Below are 13,754 nucleotides of genomic sequence, written 5' to 3'. Positions count from 1 at the left end.
AAAAAAAAAAAAAATAAAGCTTTACAATCACTTGAAATAAAAACCGCTAGTTAGACAAAAAGTATAAAATAAGTATAAATAAGTATAACAACTATACAGAATATAACGGATATGGGAAAAAAAAACCTATACAGAACCTGTATACACATCACCATCATTTCATAAAATAGGACTACATGGACTATACAACCATTCCCAGAAAATGTAAAATGGGGCTAATATGTATCTGGTTAAGGAAAGTGAAAATTCAGAGTTATCCACTAGGTGGTGATAAAACATAGGAAGCTCTCATTACTGTCCAAGAACAGGCAAAAAAGAAACAAAGTATAACATTATTAATAGACACATGGTAGCAGTATAAATCTATAAAATCTGTAGCTATTCTCTACTTGCAGATATTTATGTAACCCTACTTCTAGAAAATCTTTGTGTTCCTATTTAGGGCTGGTACATGCGATCTGAACAATAAGCCCCGGTTCACACTTATGCGATGCGGGAAGGCTGCAAATCCGCAGCCTGTTCCCGCATCGCACACGCACCCCCGGCAGTTCACACTGCCATATGCGATACGCTGGGGGTGTCAATGTAATCTTAACGACACCCCCAGTTTGATCGCATATCGCAGTGCGATCGTGCAGTTCACACAGGATCGGATCGCACAAGTGTGAACCGCTGTGCGATCCGATCCTGATGCGGCTTCCAAAAAGGGTCCTGTGCGTGTTTGGTGCGGGTGCGGTGCGAATTTAGCCATACAAAGTGTATGGCTAAACTCGCACCGCACAGCCGATCGCATGTAATGAAGGAGCAGTGCGCTCCGACATTACATGCGAACCTGGCACTCGCACGCACAAGTGTGAACCGGGGCTAAAACACTGAATTTTTTGAATACAGTATGTTCTTATTCATTTGTTTTTGTATGCATTTATAACATTTTATGTTTGTTTTTTTCAGTTCTACCCTTGTCAGTTTTGATCTTATAAATATGTATTCGCAATGCACCCCTTTCCCACACTAATTTGGAAAGTTCCCCCAACACCTCTTTTTTTCTTGACAAAGGTACTGAGTACCTCTGAAACTGGTAGTTAGGTTACAGTACGCCCCAAATTGGTTGCCTTCCAGCTTGGAAAGGTCACAACCTAGAAACAAGGACACTGCCATACATAGGAGTGCGCACAGGATGTGCCAGGTGTGCCTGGGCACACAATAATTACCCCCTTTGGCGCAGATTCCCTGTTTGGCTGCTATTTTACCAAAGCTCTCTAACAGGGCTTCTAAAAAAAATGTAAAAAATATAAAATAATAAAAATAAAAACTACTGACACCAATCTCTGCCCTACTGACACGTCCACTGCTGTACTGTCAGTATATATATATATACACATGCACACACACACACATAGGTATTTGAGCTTTGGGGCTTTAATGCCATTGGCTGTGCACACCTTTGCTGCCATACCATCCAGTAGAGGGTCTGCTTGTGCGCAATCTGGTACTACTTTACTACCTGAATTGTTATGCTGCACTACATTTTATTTTTATCCATTCTCTTTCTATATTACTGGTTTGTTATTTGTAAAGCCAATACAAAACCCCCCAAAAACCCTTGTGTGGTTTAGCCAATCATTTTCTGCAGCATAGATCTTAGAGAGGAACTTCAGTTAAACTGTATACATTTTGGAAAAAATCCTAGCAGCATGGAAAACTGTCAGTTATGACATTTCCCCCCAAAATCAGCAGAATCTGTCTTTTTTGTATGCAAACAGTAGGCTGGAAGGGCACTCACTGTATTGCACCACCGTGGCCATTTTAACTGTGGGCAGCGGAGGTCAGCGCCCTTTGATTTTCTGGGCTTTCTGCCGCATCCCTGCCTTCTAAAATGGCAAATCTTGTGCATGCGCAGTGCAGCTGCTCGCACCGCGGATGCACCATGCACACGCGCAAAATTTGTTGTTATAGAAGGTGGAGAAGCGGTTGCTCTGTGTGGATATACAGCCGCTCATGTGCAGTACGTGTGCTGTGCGTGCGACTTATGGATACATGTCTCTGCCTCTCTAACCTCCGCCCTCAAGCCCGCCTTCCGTCCTCCTTCTGCTATCCCCCCTGCCCTTCTCCAGCTCTGTGTTCACTCATGATAAAGAAAAAAAATGCCCCAAGACTTCTGGGATCTGTGACAAAAGTATACTAGGAGGCCATTGGACTGGAGGACTATATGTCATTTGCCTAGGCCAGGGGTCTTCAAACTATGGGCCTCCAGTTGTTCAGGAACACAATTCCCATCTTGTCTAGTCATGTGTGTGAATGTTAGAATTTTACAATGTCCCATGGGATGTGTAGTCCCAAAACAGCTGGAGGGCCGTAGTTTGAGGATCCCTGTGGTCTAGGCGGATGAAGAGTGAAACTAGAAAAAAAAAAAAAAGGTACTAATGATGTTAAAGGAGCGGGGAACCATTAAAAAGATCCAAACTGAAAAACAGACTGAAGGTCCGCTTTAAGGGTACTTGCCCAATGTACTGATGTTTCTGTATTTTTTTTATTTTACAAAGTGTTTACTGAAATTTTCAAAGAAACAAAGTGGCAAGCGAACATCAAAAAACAATGGTGTCAAACCCAATGAGGCAAAAAGAGACCAAGAGAATAAGCCTACAAATATGAAAGCAATACGAAGGAAGATGGGTATTGCAAAGGCAACCTCCATTGTATGGCATCTAGGACATGAGTGCGTAATAGTACAAAAAAGTGTTCATGTGCAGGATCTGCATGTCATGCATGAGCGGAACCACCCAAAACCCGAGGGGGAGAGGGTGGTCCAGGTTTTCTGTACAAGTTAGCAAAGGAGGGGGCTTATGAAGGCCCAAAACCTAAAAACTACTGATAAAAAGAGAAAAAGAGAGGCGAAGGGAGGAAAGAAGGGGAGTGGAATCCCACAGGATGCAACTGAAGGTCCATGGCAGAGAGTTACATCAGTGTCAGTTTTCTGTATTTCTTTTTACTGATGTATATTCATTCAGTGGAGGTTTACGCACCTGTGTGTGCAGGCACATTGACATTTGTTGGTCTGCATTTACATCAAGAAAAACAAAAATGCCTGTATGCCTAAAAATGGCACATTTTCGGGCAGCAGTGTGCAAGAGGCTTTATGGTCCGTGTAATCAGCACAGTGACAGGGATGTGTCCTTTGTCCATATACTGTGTGCTAAACAGCGTCCTTTCGAGGGAAAGATTTCTGTCATTTTTGGTGTTTTTTTTTTTTTTAACGAGTAATGGCGGCGATCTGTGATTTTTTTTTTTGCGGGACTGCGACGTTCTGCGGCGGACAGATCGGACCCTTGACTGACATTTTTGACACTTTTGGGGGTACCAGTGACATTACTACAGTAATCAGTGCTATAAATATGCACTGTTATTGTAAAAATGACACTGGCAGGGAAGGGGTTAATTTTATTGAAGAGCGAGGGGTTAATGTATGCCTGGTGCTTACTAACGTGTGTGGGGGGAGGTGACTGAGTGACACAGGGACAGATCGCAGGTTCAGCTAAGCTGAACCCTGCAATCTGACCCTGCCTGTCACTTAGGAGATCCGCCCGCTTTGTTTGCAAGGGGAGGAGTCCAGCGACGTAGGTCTACGTCGCTGGACGGGAACTAACCACTTTGCCGCAGTAGAGCTTGAGTGAGCGGTCAGCAAGTGGTTAAGCACCTGATTAGAGCCAGAGGCTCTAATAGGCTTCAAATAAGGGTGGGCTGGGGGGGGAAGAGAACTGCGCCCTGAGCTCACCCAGTTGTATGACAATAGCGAATGAATATTCGCTATTATCACACTGATTCTCCTCCCAGCCAATCAGGAAGTGGGTCGTGAGACCCCTTTCCTGATTGGCCGAAAAGAGAAGTGATTTTACTGGCCATTGGCCAGGAAGAGGGAGGAGACGCACAGCTGGAGGAGGTAAGAATGCTGGATGTCCGGCCAGCCGGCTGTCCATCCGTCTGTCCGGCCGGGGGGTGTATTTGCCGGCCAAAAATCTGTCCTGCTGGGGGGGTGGTGTATTTGGCAGCTGAACGGCCGTCTGTCCCGCTGGGGGGTGGTGGATTTGCCACCCCCCCCCCAAATTATCATGCACCAGCCACCACTGCTAGAGAGTATCAGAGGATGGGAGAGGCTCTGGAAAAGTCCTGGTGTTAGGATTGAGGTCACCTGCTGGTGGCATTGTGCTGCTCTGGGCTGATTGCTACAGTTCCAGTGTCCACCAGCAGGTATCTCACAAAAGCCAGCAGGCTGTAATGATCAGATCTACACCTGTGTACCTACACCTGGTTACACCTGTGTTTAGCTACCAGGTGGCTATTTAGGGCTGTCTCTCCCTTTCCCCAGTGTGTCACTATTCTGATTGCTGCCTTGTTTCTGTGATCCTGATACATTTCTATCCTGTACCCCTCTGCTTTGATCCTGCCCTCTGCCCAAGTACCCAGTCTTGTTTCCCCTCTTCCTTGCATCCCTGTAACCGGTGTCCTTATATTGTATATAGTCAGATGTTAGGTTCATTAGTTATTTTTGTCTTTTTAGAGTTGGTCCTTGTTTGCTGGAGTTACCTATGTTCATTGTTTACTGTGTATGCTTGTTTGTGTGTTTCACTGTAAATAAATCGAACTTAAAAGATATATACATTGTTTGGTCTCAGTTTCCATGTGTCTGGTCTCTCTAGCTGCTACTGAATCCTGACACCTGGAGACACGCATGGGAGAAGAAGACGAGAGCAAGAGAGCAGGAGGTCTTGGGAGAAGCAGCGAGGAAGGTTTGGGTGACATTTGGAGACAAGATTGGTGATGTAGCTCAGGGCAGAAGCCAATGCAAGGATTGGCAGAGAGGGGTGGCAGACATTGAACGGTTGGGTAAGGTGGATAAGCCTGGCAGCAGAATTCATGTTAAACTGAAGAGGGAATAGCCTATGGAGAGGTAGTTGCAATAGTCTATAACAAGAGAGTGAATGAGTAGCTTGGTGGTTTCATTAGTTCAAAATGGGTGAATTTTGGAGATGTTACGGAGGTGAAGTCTACAAGGTTTTCACAGCTTTGGGGCTGAAAAGACAGGTCAGAGTCTAGGATTACACCCATCACCCTGGCATGAGGGGAGGGATTGATAGAAAAGTCATGAAGGAGGGCATGGGTGGGGGGGATTATTATCAGCTTGGTTTTAGAAAGTGATGTCAGAATCTCTCTCTTTCCATTTATATTTATGATAACACACAAGGCTGTTGCACTCTCTCTCCTGTATATTTCTATATATATGTAGACACTTTACATACTCCCTCCATGATCCGCATCTGAGCTCTGCTACATTGGTAATGAATGTCATGGAGTAAATCTGTTCCAGATCATTTAATAATTTAACGCTGAGAACCTGCTTTGATAAATATTTGTTTTAGTGTATTACACACAAATAAGAAGAATCAATAAACATGGAAGTTTACCTACCAGATGACACACCTAAAAACAAACAAGATTTATTCCCGACAAAGCAACCCGTCCATAACCGAGATCAGAGATAGAAGCCGATTTCAGAACTTCAAAGGATATGTAATAACAATCCCACTCCTACTCCTACCCGCTCTCTGAATTACATTGACTGCTAATCCATGAAAAGCTTGTAGATGGCTTGTTATGACAGGAACGCTGAATTGTTGCCGTGTAATTATCTATAGATTTATAAACTGGGAGATTCGGGAATTTCCTTACAGAGGGTTTGGTGGAGCCAATAAGACATTGCTATGCCTAATCATGGGATGGAAGGGGAAGGACTCTGTACGTAGCCACAAAACACGCCGCATTTTTAGCAGAAAACTTTTTTTTTTTCCGGGCTCTGAACGCAAGTGTATTGTTTTCTCAGCACACAGCTGCCTAATGCTCAGTAAACTTGAGCGGTGATCAGATCCATAAAAGAAAACTGAAAAATTGGCATCTGAGGTCCTGCATAAGAACTGTAATGTTCTGCAGTCCAAAAATACTCCATTGGAGTACAAGAGCCACCTGCATCCTAGCAATGGAGGACGCAGGGCAAAATAGCCACTTGCATCCCAGTAAAGGCGGTTGCTAGGCATCCTGCATCTTAGCAACCAATAAGCTGCATTACTGCTGTACACATGCAACTGTTAGCTGAACATTACATGTGTACAGAGCACTTTTTATGCAGCTTCTTCTGCATTTTTAGGCCTCGTGCACACTGGGCGTTTGTTCAGATCTTCTGAATGCCTGGAAGGAGAAAAGCTGCATTTTGTGATCGTGTTTAGGCGCATCAAGCATTTAAGCATGGATTAATTTCATTGGCCAGAATATTGATGTATTCTGGCCTTTGGATTGAATGAACACTCAAGCGTTAAACGCGCCTAGTGTTTAGGCTTGTTTAGGTGCATTGGGCGTTTTTTTCTGCCTAAATGCTCCTCTCCTGACTGGCGAGAGTGATGTTTTTTTTTTTTTTTTCAGCCTCTAAACACCTGTAAATGCCAATGTATGTATGGTCAAATAGGCTAACATGGGGGGTGGAGGGGTGTTTACAGGCAAAAAAAAAAAAAAAAAAAATTCAAACACCCTTAAAGCGGAGTTCCGGCAAAAAAAAAAAAACAATTTTCAATGAAAATACCCCCGGGACAGTCAGGGCTAGTACATTCCACAATGGATAGCCTCTGATCTAAGAAATACTCACTTTTAAAATTTCTTCTCCAGTGTTGCCATCTTAGGTGTGGGCAGCTGAAGCCAGCGTGATCCTATTCTGCGTCCTCTTCGGTCCCACGATGCACTGCGCCGGCCCCGCCGTCACTTCCGGGGCTGCAGCGTCATCCCTGCACAGCTTCTGGGCATGCCCAGAAGCTGTTTAGCAAGGTATGACGCGCCTGAACCGGAACTGACGTCGGGCCGGTGCAGGCGCATTGATTCCTGGGAGCGATGACGTTCAGCTCCCAGGAATCATTGCAAAGTGGAAGTGACGGCGCGGGCCGCGGCCGCCGAGGGAGGAAGTGGAAGAAAGGTGAGTATATTTTTCTGCAATTAAAAAAAAAAAAAAAATCGTAATTATCCATTTCTGTTTCAGGTGACCTATAGCAAGCGGATGGCCCAAAATCGACTATGTCAATTTTGGGGCCGGAACTCCGCTTTAAGGCCCGTTAACACCATGCCCGCACATGAACTGCACAGAAACATGCTCCTGTGCGGGCATTGTGCGAACCTGCCCTAAAAGCAGTGTTTTTGACACCTCGTGTGCATGAGGCCTGAAACAACCCTGTGCATGTCTCCTAACTTATGAAAATAATCTTTTCTCCAAACTGAGTTAAATAAAGCCTTAACCTCCAGAGACAAAACCAGGCGTAATCTAGAAACTCTCTCTAAAGTGAGCAGAAATTACATTGGAACAGGTGTCCCCATTGGAAGATTTTCCCTCACCCCCTGTTTCTGAAACAACTCTACAGTTATGCATTTTCCTACACTTTCTGTACCAATGATATTAGTCACCAATCAATCAAGGATCAATAGAATGGGTGAATCCCCTCCCCATGGAGTCCCAGACAGCAAATAGGAGCAGTGGTTTTAACTCTTCCTCACTCTTATCCACAACAAATAATACCTCGAGGTACATTACCTGTACTGTATTAATGGATTGGGGTGTAGTTTGAAGCAAAGCACTAGCCTGCCCTGCAAAGCAAAACATTTTTTTACTGTATTGTATACATCTGAATGAGGCCTTAGAAACTAGAAGACTACAGAGTCACTGCTCAGAGGGGGAGCTGAGCAGCAGAGAACATGACTTGAATGACTAGTGCTTCTACTGTGAAGGATGAATTAAATTGATACCTAAAGTGTTACTAACTTTGCAATTTAGGATGTGGCACCCTTAAGTAACCCTCCTTTTTGTGCGCCTAGACACCCTGCGACCTAGGAGCGCACATACTAAATTATTCTGACTAAAGTGTTACTAAACCCACAACAGTAAAACCAGTCTGTATATGCAGTAAAGCTTGCTTGTTATACTCATTGTAGAACCTGAGGGGTTAATCCTCTGCATTGTGTAAAAAGACTGATCCTGTCTTCACTGATCCTCCCATTCTTTTACTGTCTCCAATCCATCTGTTAATAGAACAGAGCCTTGGGGGCACTCTGCACATGCTCAGTTTGGTGTGAATTGCTGGAGAGTTTTTTTTTTCTTTCTTGGGAGAGTGCATGTGATCAGCACAGGGCCAATCAGAACTGTCCAGACAGAGGGTCAGGAGTCATGCAGCATCATAGGACAGTCAGAGGAGAATGAAAACTCCTCCTACAAGCTTTACTCAGAGCTCAGCAGGACACTGATAGAAGTCACAAGACTGCTATATACTGCTGATGAGAAAGGGTATTTAACAGTTTATATTTACTAAAATAATTGCATTTCCATGTACTGTGGGAGACCAAATATAGTGCAGGGTCCTGGGTTTATTAATACTTTAACACACACTGTTTAATTTACATTGTCGCTTCTATGTCTGTAAATGGATGGTGGCACTGTAATTATTTTAATTTAAAAAAAAAAAAAAAAAACTACTACTGTAAGTACCTTCTTCCTAATTGATATACAGCTGTCACATGACCCAGCTCTTTCCGGGCCTCTCTGCAGGGAAACACAGGTAGCCCAGCACTGCAATCCTTGCTGATGTAACAACGTCAGCACCGGGGGCCAACACCTTTGTGAAGACCCGAGGAGCAGAGGCAAGACCAAAGGTTAACACCACAAACGGATAATGCTCCTCTCCCACGACAAAGCGGAGGAAGTGTTGCTGACAAACACATATTGGAATGTGTAAGTAAGCGTCCTTGATGTTGATAGAGGCAAGGAAATCCCCCTGATGCAGGGATGCCACCACCATGTGAATAGACTCCATTCTGAACTTTTGTACCCGTACAAAGTAGTTCAGCGCCTTGAGATCCAGAATTGGAAGCATCTTGCCTTCTTTCTTTGGGACCGTGAACAGGTTTGAATAAAACCCCTGAAAACGTTCCGAAGATGGAACCGGAAACAATCACCCCTTGAAGCAACAGGTCCTTGCACCGCCCCAAAGAGGGCTTGCAACCGGTCCAGGGACAGACGCACATTGGAAGGAAAGAACCTTTCTGGAGGGTAAGAACAAAACTTGATCTTGAAGCCGGACCGTATCACTTTGTGGACCCACTTGTCTTGAACCAAGAAGTTCCACAGGCCCAGAAACCAGCGAAGACTTCCCACCCCAGGCACGGGTGAAGGCGCACTTTCATGCAGAAGGAGCCTTGTCTGCAGGTCTGGAGAAACCCGCTTTGGACTTGACAGACCAAGGTCGCTTGGATCCTCCTGAGGAGGCCTTGAAAGGCCTTAAACCCTTGTCAGCCGACCCTGAGGGACAAAAAAAACTTTCTTTGAGCCGAAAAGGACGGGCCACGTCTGTGATGAGGTTCCTTACCCTTACTAGCCTGTGGAAGAAAGGTGTTCTTCCCCCCTGTGAGACTCTTAATGATGTCATCCAGGGTAGCTTCAAACAGGCAATCTGCTTAAAAAGGCAGATGAATTAAGGCTTTTCTGAGGGTCTGGTCCGCAGACCAACATTTGAGCCACAAAACACACCTAAGGACCACTGCAGAAACAGACAGTCTAGAAATGAGAGGAGCCGCATCCAAAGAGGGATCACGGATAAACTGCAGCCCCTAGATCAGGGGCAGGAAACCTGTGGCCCGCGGGCTGCATGCAGCCCGCACAATTGTTGTATCCGGCCCCCCCGTGCCGCTGTGTCGCTGGCTCCGTCCTGACAGTGCGAGTCTCAAAAAAGGGAGGACCCGGGTCGCAGAGCAATGCGCACCGAACCCACCCATTTGTGTGACAATAGCGAATGAAAATTCGCTGTTGTCACACGGAGCCTCCCTCTGGCCAATCAGGAAGCGGGTTCGAGACCGCTTCCTGATTGGCCGAAAGGCGAACACATGCCATTGGTCGAGGACGAGGCGGGAGGACTTGAGGAGAAGCCGCCAGTGCAGGTAAGTGCACTGGCTTTCTGCATTGAAAGGGGGCACGCTGTGGTCAGTCTGCATTAAAAGGGGGCACGCTGTGGTCAGTCTGCATTAAAAGGGGGCACGCTGTGGTCAGTCTGCATTAAAAGGGGGCACGCTGTGGTCAGTCTGCATTGAAAGGGGGCACGCTGTGGTCAGTCTGCATTGAAAGGGGGCACGCTGTGGTCAGTCTGCATTGAAAGGGGGCACGCTGTGCTCTCTCTGCATTGAAAGGGGGCACGCTGTGGTCTCTCTGCATTGAAAGGGGGCACGCTGTGGTCTCTCTGCATTGAAAGGGGGCACGCTGTGGTCTCTCTGCATCGAAAGGGGGCACGCTGTGGTCTCTCTGCATTGAAAGGGGGGCACGCTGTGGTCTCTCTGCATCGAAAGGGGGGCACGCTGTGGTCAGTCTGCATCGAAAGGGGGCACGCTGTGGTCAGTCTGCATCGAAAGGGGGCACGCTGTGGTCAGTCTGCATCGAAAGGGGGCACGCTGTGGTCAGTCTGCATCGAAAGGGGGCACGCTGTGGTCAGTCTGCATTGAAAGGGGGCACGCTGTGGTCAGTCTGCATTGAAAGGGGGCATGCTGTGGTCAGTCTGCATTGAAAGGGGGCATGCTGTGGTCAGTCTGCATTGAAAGGGGGCACACTATACCTTGATTACTGAAGGCCCCTTTCACACTTTTGTGACCTCAAAGTCACACAATTTTTTACAGCTTTTTTTGCTGCAAAGCAATGCCTTTTACATTTATGCATACATTTTGTACGGCCTCCGAATGATGTTACAAAAATCCAAATGGCCCTTGGCAGAATAAAGGTTCCCCACCCCTGCCCTAGACCATCTGGTCTGCCAGCTCAGCAAAGGCAGGAGGAGCTGATCACCCTCAAGGTCACGACATAAAAGCTTAGCCCACTCGGTCAGAGTTTGTGACACCAGGGCAATAATGAAGACTGGTCTGAGGACCAAACCAGCCATAATGAACTTACTGTGGGCCCCAGCCCCAGCCTGTCAGCCGGATACCTAAAAGCCGGCAATTCTTCTATCGGAATCATGGCTGCCTTATTAAACCTGGAAATCGGGGGATCCACCACCGGCGGAACAGTCCACTTAAGGAGAGACTCTTCAAAGCGGTACCTCATTGCGAATCGCTTAGCGACCACAAAGGGACGTTTTGGACGTTCCCACTCCTTTACGACAAATCTGTCAAGGTAGGAAGAAAGTGGAAACACCTTCGCCGCTCTAGACAGCTTGGGAGTGCCAAATGGAACCGGTGCCTCCGCCGCAGCTTCAGCTGCGTCCTTCATTTTTAAAGTCTTACGCACAGACACAATCAGTGTGTCCACCAGCGCCTTTTCCTGCACGGCTACAGGAGTAGAACAATCATCCACACCATCTGGGAACTCAGGGCATGTTGCCGCAGACCCCTCAGGGTCTGCAGTGGCCAGATCAGATTAAGAATCTGAGAGGCAGATGAAGCAGGGGGAGGCAGGGGGCGCTTTTTACTACTCCGCCACCCAAAAGCCCCCTCCACCCAGGACACAAAGGACTCCAGGACCGCCGTCAGTGCATCAATGGATGTTTGGGACCCAGAGGGCCCCCGCAGGCTCTGGAAGGGGGGGTCAGGTGGGAAAATGTGCTCCAAAGACTCCATGAGGAAGAATGGTACCCCACAAAAGTGCAAACAAACACTGCTAAGGGACACCCCTACCACACAGGTAACACCACCCAGTCACCAGCCCCAGAGCACCCCCCGATCCTTCAGCAGAGAGAGGGAGAAGACCCCGCCAGACTCAACACGCCACCAGGCAGGTTCCACAGTAATGGCTGCCATTGATTTCAATGCTGGACTAACGCAAAATGGCTGCCACGGCTACACAAACATGGCCGCCAACCTATACAGAATATAAGCTACAACAAAAACGCGCTGCTCCAGGAGGGATCCCTGGGGCCCAGGCAAGTCAAAGATCAGAAAGGGAGGCAGTGGCAGAAGCCCCTACCAGGTAAAGCCCCCCCCCCCGCAAGCCGATTGCCTGGTCGTCGGCAGCACACCCCCCCCCCCTGCCCCATCGCCAGTACAGCACCCTGTCCCAGCCCCAGGAGGTAGGCCAAACCACGATACAACCCCAAGTATAGTTGGAGGGGGGGTGGATGGGGGGGTTAGATGACTACCAGGCACAAGGGAGGGGGTGCCCAATGGGAAGGAGGGGAACCTGGGGGTCCGACCGTCCCAGAAAGAGGCCCTCATTCACCCCAAAAACCCTCAGAGGGAGAGGGGGGAACATTTAATCACCATACCAGGAACCAGGCAGGCACCACTCTAGACAGAACCCCTCACCATTGAAATGCTGTGACGCAGGCTGAAACCCTGTCATATGCAACCTCGCAGGCCAGACCCCGTCCGGTGGGGCTATGTCGCGGCCGACCTAGCGTCGAGCTGTGGTCTGTGCGCGCTGGCCAGACTGGGGGTGATCACTGGATTTAGATTATCCAACCTGTCGTCCTGTCCGTCAGTTGAATGTAGTTCTGACAAGAAAAAAATAAGAGAAAAAGTGCCAGAACCAGATATCCCAGCAAGGAACTAGGTACCTATAGCAGAGAGGGGGTTGGAGTGTACCTCCTGGGACTGCCCATAGGCGTAGTCAAGTTATTTTTCTGCCTAGTGTCCTACTCCTGTAAGGATCAGTATAACCCAATGGTCAGGAAGATCAGGAGCTGTGTCCGTCATAGAATGAAAGAGAAAGTGCATTTTATATACAACTATATAGATCAGACCAAAATGAGGGACAAATGAAAAGGAAAGAGGGACTTTGTTCCAAATCAGGGACAGTCCCTTGAAACACAAAAATTAAGAAAAAAAAGCCTGATTTTGCTGAACCACCTCTTATGTTAAAATTGCATGGACTCGCTGAATTAACTAGAACACGATTTATTGGTATCAAAATATACGAAAAAAGCACATTAAAATGTTACCACATCACACAAAACATTCACTCATAGTAAAAAGCTCAAATATCCACCTTGAATATCAAAATATCTGACCCAACAATAAGGGTTTGACCTCTCCCCCTGGCTCAATTGAACCAGTGTGTGGGGGTATTAATATAGTGGACTTCAGAGGTACAGTGCCTTGCGAAAGTATTCGGCCCCGTGAACTTTGTGACCTTTTGCCACATTTCAGGCTTCAAACATAAAGATATAAAACTGTAATTTTTTGTGAAGAATCAACAACAAGTGAGACACAATTATGAAGTGGAACAAAATTTATTGGATATTTCAAACTTTAACAAATAAAAAACTGAAAAATTGGGCGTGCAAAATTATTCAGCCCCTTTACTTTCAGTGCAGCAAACTCTCTCCAGAAGTTCAGTGAGGATCTCTGAATGATCCAATGTTGACCTAAATGACTAATGATGATAAATAGAATCCACCTGTGTGTAATCAAGTCTCCGTATAAATGCACCTGCACTGTGATAGTCTCAGAGGTCAGTTTAAAGCGCAGAGAGCATCATGAAGAACAAGGAACACACCAGGCAGGTCCGAGATACTGTTGTGGAGAAGTTTAAAGCCGGATTTGGATACAAAAAGATTTCCCAAGCTTAAGGCTGCATTCACACTTGAGCGTAGCGTTTTTTACCGCGTTTTACCGCGATTTTTACCGCAATTTTTTCAGGCGTTTTTCATTGACATCTATCAAAACAGCTGGTAATCAGCCCAAAAAGAAGCTCATGTACT

This window comes from Pelophylax lessonae, assembly GCF_965119305.1.
Source record: "Pelophylax lessonae genome assembly, chromosome: 12".
Classification (NCBI taxonomy): Eukaryota; Metazoa; Chordata; class Amphibia; order Anura; family Ranidae; genus Pelophylax; species Pelophylax lessonae.
This window is presented reverse-complemented; position numbering follows the sequence as displayed.